Source organism: Diadema antillarum, unplaced genomic scaffold, assembly GCF_040938485.1.
Source record: "Diadema antillarum isolate AM-2024a unplaced genomic scaffold, OU_Dant_1.0 seq00000217_RagTag, whole genome shotgun sequence".
NCBI lineage: Eukaryota > Metazoa > Echinodermata > Echinoidea > Diadematoida > Diadematidae > Diadema > Diadema antillarum.
Window position 1 is genome coordinate 607,156 of NW_027271272.1, and position 9,604 is coordinate 616,759.

Consider the following 9,604-nt stretch of genomic DNA (forward strand, 5'->3'; position numbering starts at 1 on the left):
TATGAATGCTATCCTTCTCTCCCCCTCTCTCCTCTTCTCTCCTTTTTTCTCATCCCTCTCTCGAGCTCTTTTTTCTTCATCGCCAGGATTCCCGTTGGATCGAGCGGTCGTGACTTTGTCTCTTCAACTCTGGCGAGAACACATAAAAATAAGCCAAACGAGAGAGCGAGAAAAAAGATAATATGATACAGGGAATAATTTGCCAAGTCTGTTTCTCTTTCAATCAATCCAATTCCATATGTACAGGCGACAGTTTCTTAACTAGTTAGCAGCTGTGTGGAAAATACAAATATTCGAGAAAAGTGACATTCGCAACGTATCTTGATGAATTTAGACAGGAAGTTTTTTTCGTCATTTGCTTGCAAATCGTAATTTGCCGGGACAACTCGACACTTGTTCTGGAACCCGTCGGAGAAAGCCGGCAATTCGTGTTCCTGTATAGTCTGCTTGCGATTTGCATATTGCTTCTTCTTTTGATTTGTGCTTTTTTCGAGGATAATTAAGTTGGACACGGAGTAATTTATTGTGGATAAATCAACTGAGCAGTACTGGTACGCTAAATTGTGAGTATTATTCCATTTCATTTCATTCATTACTGTAACGGCAAGTTGGCCGCTACCACGGAAGTCATTTTGCGTCAATTCTGCTAGAAGAAAAAAAAAAGTTGCAGGTTAGATTTTGACATTAATATTGTTTGCATGAAATTGCCGAGAATGTTCTGATTTTCGAGAGCATCACATTCTTATTCTTTTGATCTTGTCAAATGTCACGTTTGAATTTAGAAATCGTGCTGGATTATAATACAGTCCCGCTTTGTTGGATTTCGCAAGTATTGCAAAATAATGCACAGTTAGACAATAGTTGATTTCCACAAAGCATTCCGAAATGCAGCCTTACCAGAGCTAATGTGCTGATGTTTTTTTTTTTTAATTTACATCGTTGTCATTCATATGTGTTTATTCGCATGAAAATAACTTATGAAGAAATTTGTATGTGTTATCATTATTCTGTTCTTTATCTCTAAAAAGTTTCTTCGTCCGTATTAAAAAGAAAATGGATGTGGGGATCGGGAGGGAGTAATTTAAGTAAAAGTAATATGTATAATCAAAGTAATATAGGCCTCTATACGCATTTTTGGGGGGAGGGGGGGCGGGGTAACTGTGACTGATGATGTGTAATACTGTTTTTGCATCATTACTTCAGCGTTGCAACAAGACTAAAACAAAACGACGAACACCATGACTGCATCGACAAATAGCACATATTGAACGTGGAACGGGATCTTAACACTGGAATACCACTTATATTAGCCAGTTCTTTATGAGTCAAAATTTTCAAGAGAGGTGGAGATGAATCATAGATGGTAGATAGATAGATAGATAGATAGATAGATAGATAGATAGATAGATAGATAGATAGATAGATAGATAGATAGATAGATAGATCGATCGATAGATATGACTATTCAGAGGCTTATCACCTAACATCTTTATTTTCACTTAGTTTCAACGTCCAAATCGCCGAAACTACGCGGTGACTTTAAAAAGTTCGTGTTCCAGGACGAGGAAGTTGATTCGTTCGTGTCTGCTTGCGTACGTTGCAGACGCGAACATGATTATTCTACAGAGGAGTCACGAACATAATACTTACGAGTCACAGATGGAAAGTATCCACCAAGACAGTGATTTCTTGAAAAGAATTGGCCATTTCTTTCCGGTGGTTTCAGTTCTAACGTTCCTTAGGTTTTGAAAGCTTGGTGAAAATGTTAATATCTAAACAATGAGCAGTAAAAATAGCGGCAAAAGGAGAAAATAAAAAAGAAAGAGAGGCAGATAGCGAGGAAGAGAGTTAGAGGTTAATCATACATGAGGGGAAAACGGGGTAGAAATTAACAAGGGTGCGTGGAAATCAACAAGCAGCGTGTTCACAGCTTGGCATCTCACGCGCTACACGCGCGTCCATTGTCGTACGAGTGACAAACTTCCTGCTATGCAAAACACAATCAGGATGCTCGATTGTTCGGCGTTAATTATGTTATGGTTATTACCAGCGTGCATGCGTCCACGTGGTGTATCAGGCGATCAGGTGGACGCACGCGTCCCTTCATCGTACACCGAGAGCACATGTGTGTTTGTGTTAAACACATCCCCTTTAATAGGCATATAGGCACTATATCTTTGTTTGTAGACCTTATGTTTAGGCACAAAGATATGATTGTACTATGACCTTTATAGTTATGTAGAAAATTGATAAAATCATATTAGTCTTCATAATTCCTTGATAAAAATGTATGTTCCCTCCCCAATGAGCTCTTATTTACATGTATTTCATATCATTATCATATTTTTCTATATATGAATATGAATATAAACATTATACATAAATGCACACATTCATACATACTTCTGTACATTCATAAGATCGTATAAATACACCTAATACATTACACATGAGGTTTAATGTTTTGCGCTCACTTTCATCTAAATGATGCATTCTTGCCATTGTAACCATGTAATGAATGTACTTTATTCATTGTGGCACACGGTGAATGTACTGTACTGATATTGTACTACTCTACAGAGGCCGATGACTACTATACACTGTACAGCTACTCGTGTCTTTGTCATACACGCATTTAGTACAGTGTCCGCGAGATCAGGCATTATTCATTATTTAGTGATTATACAATCTATGACAGATAGATAGATTGATTGATAAGAAGCGAGGTCCACATTTTCACGAAGGTTACAATAGATCAAGCGCGCCAAGTCACTTAGAAAGCAATATATCTATATGCTGCACTGGTATTATCGAGACGCACCGCAGCTGTTAGCAGACGACTTGATCCCCGTGGATTGCTCCTTTTTAACCCTTTCTGTACTAGGGACTTTGGACACAGTGTACAATGCAATGGGGTTTTCTGTTAAAGGCAAAAACCAGTCCAAATTTAAGTTAGTCTGATAAGAAAGAGTAAAATATTACGAGTTCAACGGTAAAATTTTGATCGAAATCGGTTGAAAAATAAGGAAGTTATATGACATTTCGAAGTTTTGCTAATTTTTCAGGAAACAGGTCTTGAACAGTCAATATCTAATATGCAAATGGCAAAGTGAGCATGTCATACCCTCGCAATTTGCCAGAAAGTTTGTACATAAAATTTTGACTTTTCCAGTTTCTTATACAAACGCGATTTTGATCGAGGCTCAAATCCTGGTATATCTAACTTATCACTATCCTGAAGTTGTTCAACCAGGAATAACGTCATATTTCAGACTCCGATGACAGAAACATTGAATCTTCGTCATTTTTTTTTTTTACACGATCAATGGAAAATTGTGAAGTTATGACATGGTTAGCTCACTCATTTGCATATTCATATCCACTGTATAAGAATTAACTGTTTTGCAGAAATTAGAAAAACTTCAAAATGTCATAACTTCCTTATTTTTCATCCGATTTCAGTCAAACTCTTGCCGTTGAACTCGTAAGATTTTACTCTTTTTTTATGACATTAACTCATATTTGGACTGGATTACCCCTTTAACCAATCGGTACTCACAGCACCCAAAGGATTAACTCATTGCATATGCCACTGGTGACCTGGTGATTCTCGCATTAAAGTTTATACAGATTTCAGAGTGTTGTGGAAAATGAATCAGCTTTTGTAATCACAACCACCTCTATCTGTGCAACGCGAAAGGACTTTTCCCACAACCGCCGAACTTTGATATTGTACTGTGGTTTTTATCCAAACGTGTTGTAATCAGAAAACAAAATTTCTCCTTCAACGTTTTAAAGCACACACAGGAAAGCATGTGGGGAAGCCACTTCTTTCTTCGTGTTCTTAATCAAGGTAAAAAGAGGAACCAGCGTTACAAGGTTTCGTCTCAATATGATCATGATATTTGTATTGAGTAAAAAAAAACCAACCAAACAAAAAAGACGCCAATTTGAATCCCCTGCAGAAAGCATCAAATCATAATAATTATTATGCATTTTTCTGATACCGATATTCAAGATACCTGCTTGACATTACTAAAAAGAATGGCTTCAAGTTTTCTTTTAGTGACTTCTCAGAGAGAGTTTGCTCATTAGTAACTATAGTCAATCATTCTTCTTTGGAATGAGAACGACGAGGAGGAGAAAGAGGAGAAAAATAAGTATAGAAGAAAAAAAAAACTTATGAATACGATTATTTCAGAGAGAAGTAATAATGATAGTAGTACACCGTAGTATGATATTGTACATGACCGGTAAGAATTACTTCAAGAAATACAGCATGATGAAACCTATTGATCAACTGCACCTGTCCCTGGACAAAATCTTTAACATAGTCCAAAATGAAAAAGTTCAAAGGGGAGAGATTCTCTCACTTTTTCCAGTTTCTGTCCTGTTTTTGGCTGTTTGAGGACGCAATCCCTGGCACGTTGCCGCTTGCGAATCTCCGGTTCTTGGCGTTTGTGGCAGTTATAGAGGCCTCGGATACAATTGTAGTATTATCCCTATCTCTTGCCAACATCCTTAATGTTCTAAACTGCAGTTCTGAAGAGACAGAATGACTACCCCTCACTTCAGTCCTTGTCGTTGGGGGAGGGCTTGCTTTCGAATGAAATGCTGGACTTTTGGCAACACGTGGAGGTATTATGCAGGCATTTCATGGAGTTCATTCAATCGCTGCTCTGCCAATTTAGAGAGAGATGTCAATGCGGCGGACAGAATTAAAAGTGCATTGCTGAGATCTAGTTTGTCCGTTTCGCTTAGGATCAATTAGGATATGAATCTGAAGTTTTCACATGTCTTTTTAGTCTGTTCTAAGTGTACAACAACAACATCGGACAATATTGCCTTTCCATTGTACGAGAGTAACATGAATTGAACTATCATGACCTTTTCATTTCACTTTTCACTTTTGTGACCTGGGAGATGTCAAATACATATATACACAAATATATTCATATATGATTATACAATCATATAGTTGGTTTTTAAAGGGAGAAATTTCTCCGATATTTGGTTTGACAGGGTGTTAATGCAGCGTATGTGGCTCGTTCATGGAATTTGCGGTTAAACAGAATAGTTTTGGATTTGTGGCAAAGCAACAGATGTATTGAAAACCCACAAAATACAGTAAAAGGTTAATCCACGTAGGTAAAAGCAAACGTGTCATGAAATAATGATTTCAAAGTCATTTCAATAGGCGGCATAGTTTTTTCCCTGTATAAATTCTTACAAACACATGCCTTTATGCACACACACACTCACCACTGTGTATATAATCTTTCTATCACATGTATACATATAATGGAATAATGCTAATGTATTTGCTTTTGTTTTGTTTTGTATTTAATTCTATCCTTGTTTTTTGTTCTGTTTCTGTTTTTCCTGTTGTCATCTTCGGAGCTTGTTACACATGAGATAAATGATGACAAGACAAATCTGGCCTACTTCGACATCCTTCGTCTTCATTTATATATCTCACCTAGGCCTATATCATGTATTGTATATGTAGGCATCTACTTTATGTAAGTATTCATTTGTTTATTTATCTATTTACTTATCTATTTATTGGTTTATTAAGTTATTATTCTTGTTTAAACAAGACAGGAATATGTAAATAAATGAATAATGATTTGATAAGTTACTACGTAGCCATTGCGATGGGGATGGAGACACGCTATTGTCTCTTTATAAGTGAACGGTTTCCTTATTTTACTACCGTCCTCATGCAAGACCGCATCAATGATCTACAGTCTTTTGTTACAAATGCCTGCATGTCATTCTGTTATCTATAGGATGGACTCTGAATTAACCAACATCAAACTTATGGTAGAAACCTTCACAAAAACAAAACAAAAACAACAACTCCAAAAAGCCTTGATTTTCAGATACTTTACACTCATAATCAATTAAAGAGCTGTCCTCACGCATACGATCAGATGCCGATATCTCTTTTTAAAAAAAAGCATATCATCATCCTGGTCATTCACCCAAAATTAAAAGCAAAAAAAAAAAATTAAAATATATAGATAAAATAGAGTCAGTAACCACACCTTTTATTTCAAGGATGTTTATGATCAAATGCAAGTACGTACGTACAGCCGTTAAGTCATTACCACTGATCACAGAGCGGTGACTGGTCGGCAACCCTGTACCACAAACCCCACACCTCCAAAACTTGCATATACGCACGCTCACACAAACCACGTGTGTGAATACACATACATATTTTATTCATGTACTCACACACACACACGATATGCATATATACATAATAATATAGGCCTACAAATATCGTGTGTGAAAATACATAATTACAATATTGCAAGTAAGAACTTTCATAATAAATGGTCTAAAATCAGTAAATCGGTTCAGAAATGATAGGGCCTAATTGTTTTCGCTTACATATTCAATTATCCCAAAGGTCAGTCACCTTTGCAAAAAAAAAAAAGACATTCACAATAAAATTGTCCACTGAGTCGCTATACACAGTAAAAGGTTAAAAATTAACTTGAAGTGTTGAAAAAAAACCCGTCGAGCTCAATGACTGCATAATTATGACTAGTAAATTGGATACTTATTTTGATATTTCCTTCTTTTACATAAATTTTCATAAAACCTACCTTCACATTAAAAAGGAAAGCTTTTGTAAAGATCTATCAGTTGAAATAATTATTGTGTAATAATGTTTGTACTTTGTGTGAATCTGAAATAATTGAATCGAAAAGTATAACTTCAGTACATTTTAAACAGTACAAATGATCAAAATAAAAAGAGAAAATTGAAAAAGCATAAAAATTAGACATTGAAAATATATGAAAACCACACGCTGTAAAAATCTTATAAATCACAAATCGTGTGCTAACTTGAAAAAGTAAGCATTCTGTTATGTGCTATCTGTCAGTAGATAGTTTGTTCACTATTATCTTTCGATTCAAATATAACAAATTTCCTTGATATTAGAAATAACTGAAATAATCAAAAATCTATGAAGAAAAACAATATTTTTCATGATTGTTTCTTCCATATGGCTAATATTTCCTCAAGACAAACTGCTGTGAATTCATCTGGCATCAAATAGGCATTCCAGTTAATTGAATTTTCATCAATGTACAGGCACCTTTAAAAGAGTAAAAGCAAGGAACATTACTTGAATCAGATACCCGAGACATTGAAGTGAGATGACAAGATATAAAACTGCATTCCAGGCGGGATATTGTTTGGATAGTGGTGAAATTAGGCGTTGCGGTACAGCGGATATGATTAATTAATAGGCTAGCTTAAAGTTGTACTCAACACACCAAGTATTCACACTGTTAAAAAACAACAATAAAAAACAAAAACAAAACAAAGGAAAGATCTTACCAGCGATGTTTATGATGGTAGACGCACCATAAATGTACATGTAAGCATTAATATTATATGATACAACTTCACAAGAAATAAGATAGACATTTTATGTAGTTATAAAACTATTTGGGTGTAAAATTCCAATGAAATTAAAATGAATGTACGATTATTTCGAGTTTTCCAACATAATTGTTTCATAATGTTTAACGAGGGATTTTCATCATAATATTAGTACAAGACTCTGCAGTAAACTAAAATCCAAGAGACCTAAGTTGTGTGTTTGTGAGTATACGAATACATTGACTAAAATGCAGATGTTATATCTGCAATGTACTCGATATTGGTATTATTTCAATATCATTGATACGTCAATATTTTGCTTGTATTCCTTTCTGTGTCATAGACTTTGGACAATGAGTACAGCGCTACTATATATCTGTACCAATTGGACTCAAAACTGACAAATCTTTTTGTGATATAGTTTTAGTTAAGATGGGGCTTTAGGTTTTCAACCTTTTTTTAGAGATAATGAGAAACCTCATATGAAATATAAAAGCGCATACAATTCTAAGAGGAATTCAATGTTTATTTGATGAAAACTGGTTTGAAAAAATGAATGAGAAATGGCTGAGATATCTATAATAACAAAAAGGTCTTAATAAAAGGTGGGACGTACATTCTATTAGAACCACTTTGTCTTAATTTGTTTTCTTTTTTATCTCAGCCATTTAAAAACAGATTTTCATCAAATAAATATTGAATTCCTCTTAGAACTGTATGCTCTTTCATATTTCTTCAGAGGTTTCTGATTATCTCGCAAAAAGTTAAAATCTCAATTCCCCAATCTCAACTAAAAACTATATCACCCCTTTAACGTAGATAGAAGTACATCTCAAGCGAAGTGTGGGGATCTTTTGGGGTCTGTACACACGGATGAGTCTGTTGGTGATGAGAGAGAAGAAAGAACGCCTGAGACCTTCGGGATGAGGCCGAAGAAAAGGCCTGTGGCAAGGGTAGAGGAAGTTGATTCAACCGAAAATAATATTTTATCATTCTTTTCCCTTGTTGCTTCTCTTTGTCAAGTAAACGGTACGTTACGAATCCCCCCGCCCCCCCCCCCCCCCCCGATTTTAAGATTTTGGAATAGGATTAATGGAAACGTGTAATTGTCGATTACTTAAGAAATGAAAACATGAAGTGAAAGCTCCTGTTCGTTCATACAAATTTCCCAAAGAACATGAAGAAAGAAAAGTGCACTCTAGTTAAAGATTTTTTCCCTCGATTTGAAGGGTATCGGCCCTATCTAACAGCTGAATGTTATACAGTGGACTCCTGTTATAACGAAGTGCTCGGGACCGGCAGTTTTCTTTCGTTATATCGAAATTTCGTTAAAAACTAAACATATGAGCAATAAAGAACTAGAGCTGATAATGTTGGAGCCCAAATTCTTACTTCGTTGTAACCGGAATTTCGTTATAATCGTGTTCGCCATAACGGGAGTGCACTGTATGACATAATATGAATGATGGCTCGATGACTTGATGATTCAATACACAAACGTGCAAATCTATTTCCGATGACACTTTTCCAAACAATGCCCTATACCCTTAATCTTAAACAATAGATGGTATCGATTCTCTTATCGTAAACTCTTAATTTTTCCCCACTCAGTTCGACCCTGAAGGTCAGCTTTCGCAGTCTGTTTGTAACAGGTGTCTCATGGAGGTTAAACCGACGTCATGCGTAACAATGCTTCAGAAGAAGATAAGCTGTCATGGCAACTGAAATCCCGTATTGGCAGAAGCTCTCCGAAAGAGATAACATTCAGCTTTATACGTTTAAATCTCTGCACTTTGTACACAGGACACACACACACACACACACACACACACACACACACACACACACACACACACACACACACACACACACACACACTCAAGCAGCAACTTTGATTTTTACCCTTTGACGGTTTGGCACATTCACTGACGCTTTTTGGATGCGAGGGACTTGGGTTAATTTGTACAACGCTAAAATAGGGTTTACTCGTTCAATAGGCATTCAAAGCATACATATCAATGGTTAAATAAACTATGGTAATTGATTTACTATGATAAAACCTCGTGAATGTCTCTGATGTGACCATTTACTGCTTTTTTACTCTTGTGAAATGATCTTTTCGATGTCAAAAAAATTGAAATTGTCTGTTGAGAAAAAGGCATCTAACACATGCCATTTGACAATTTCTGTTTCTTGT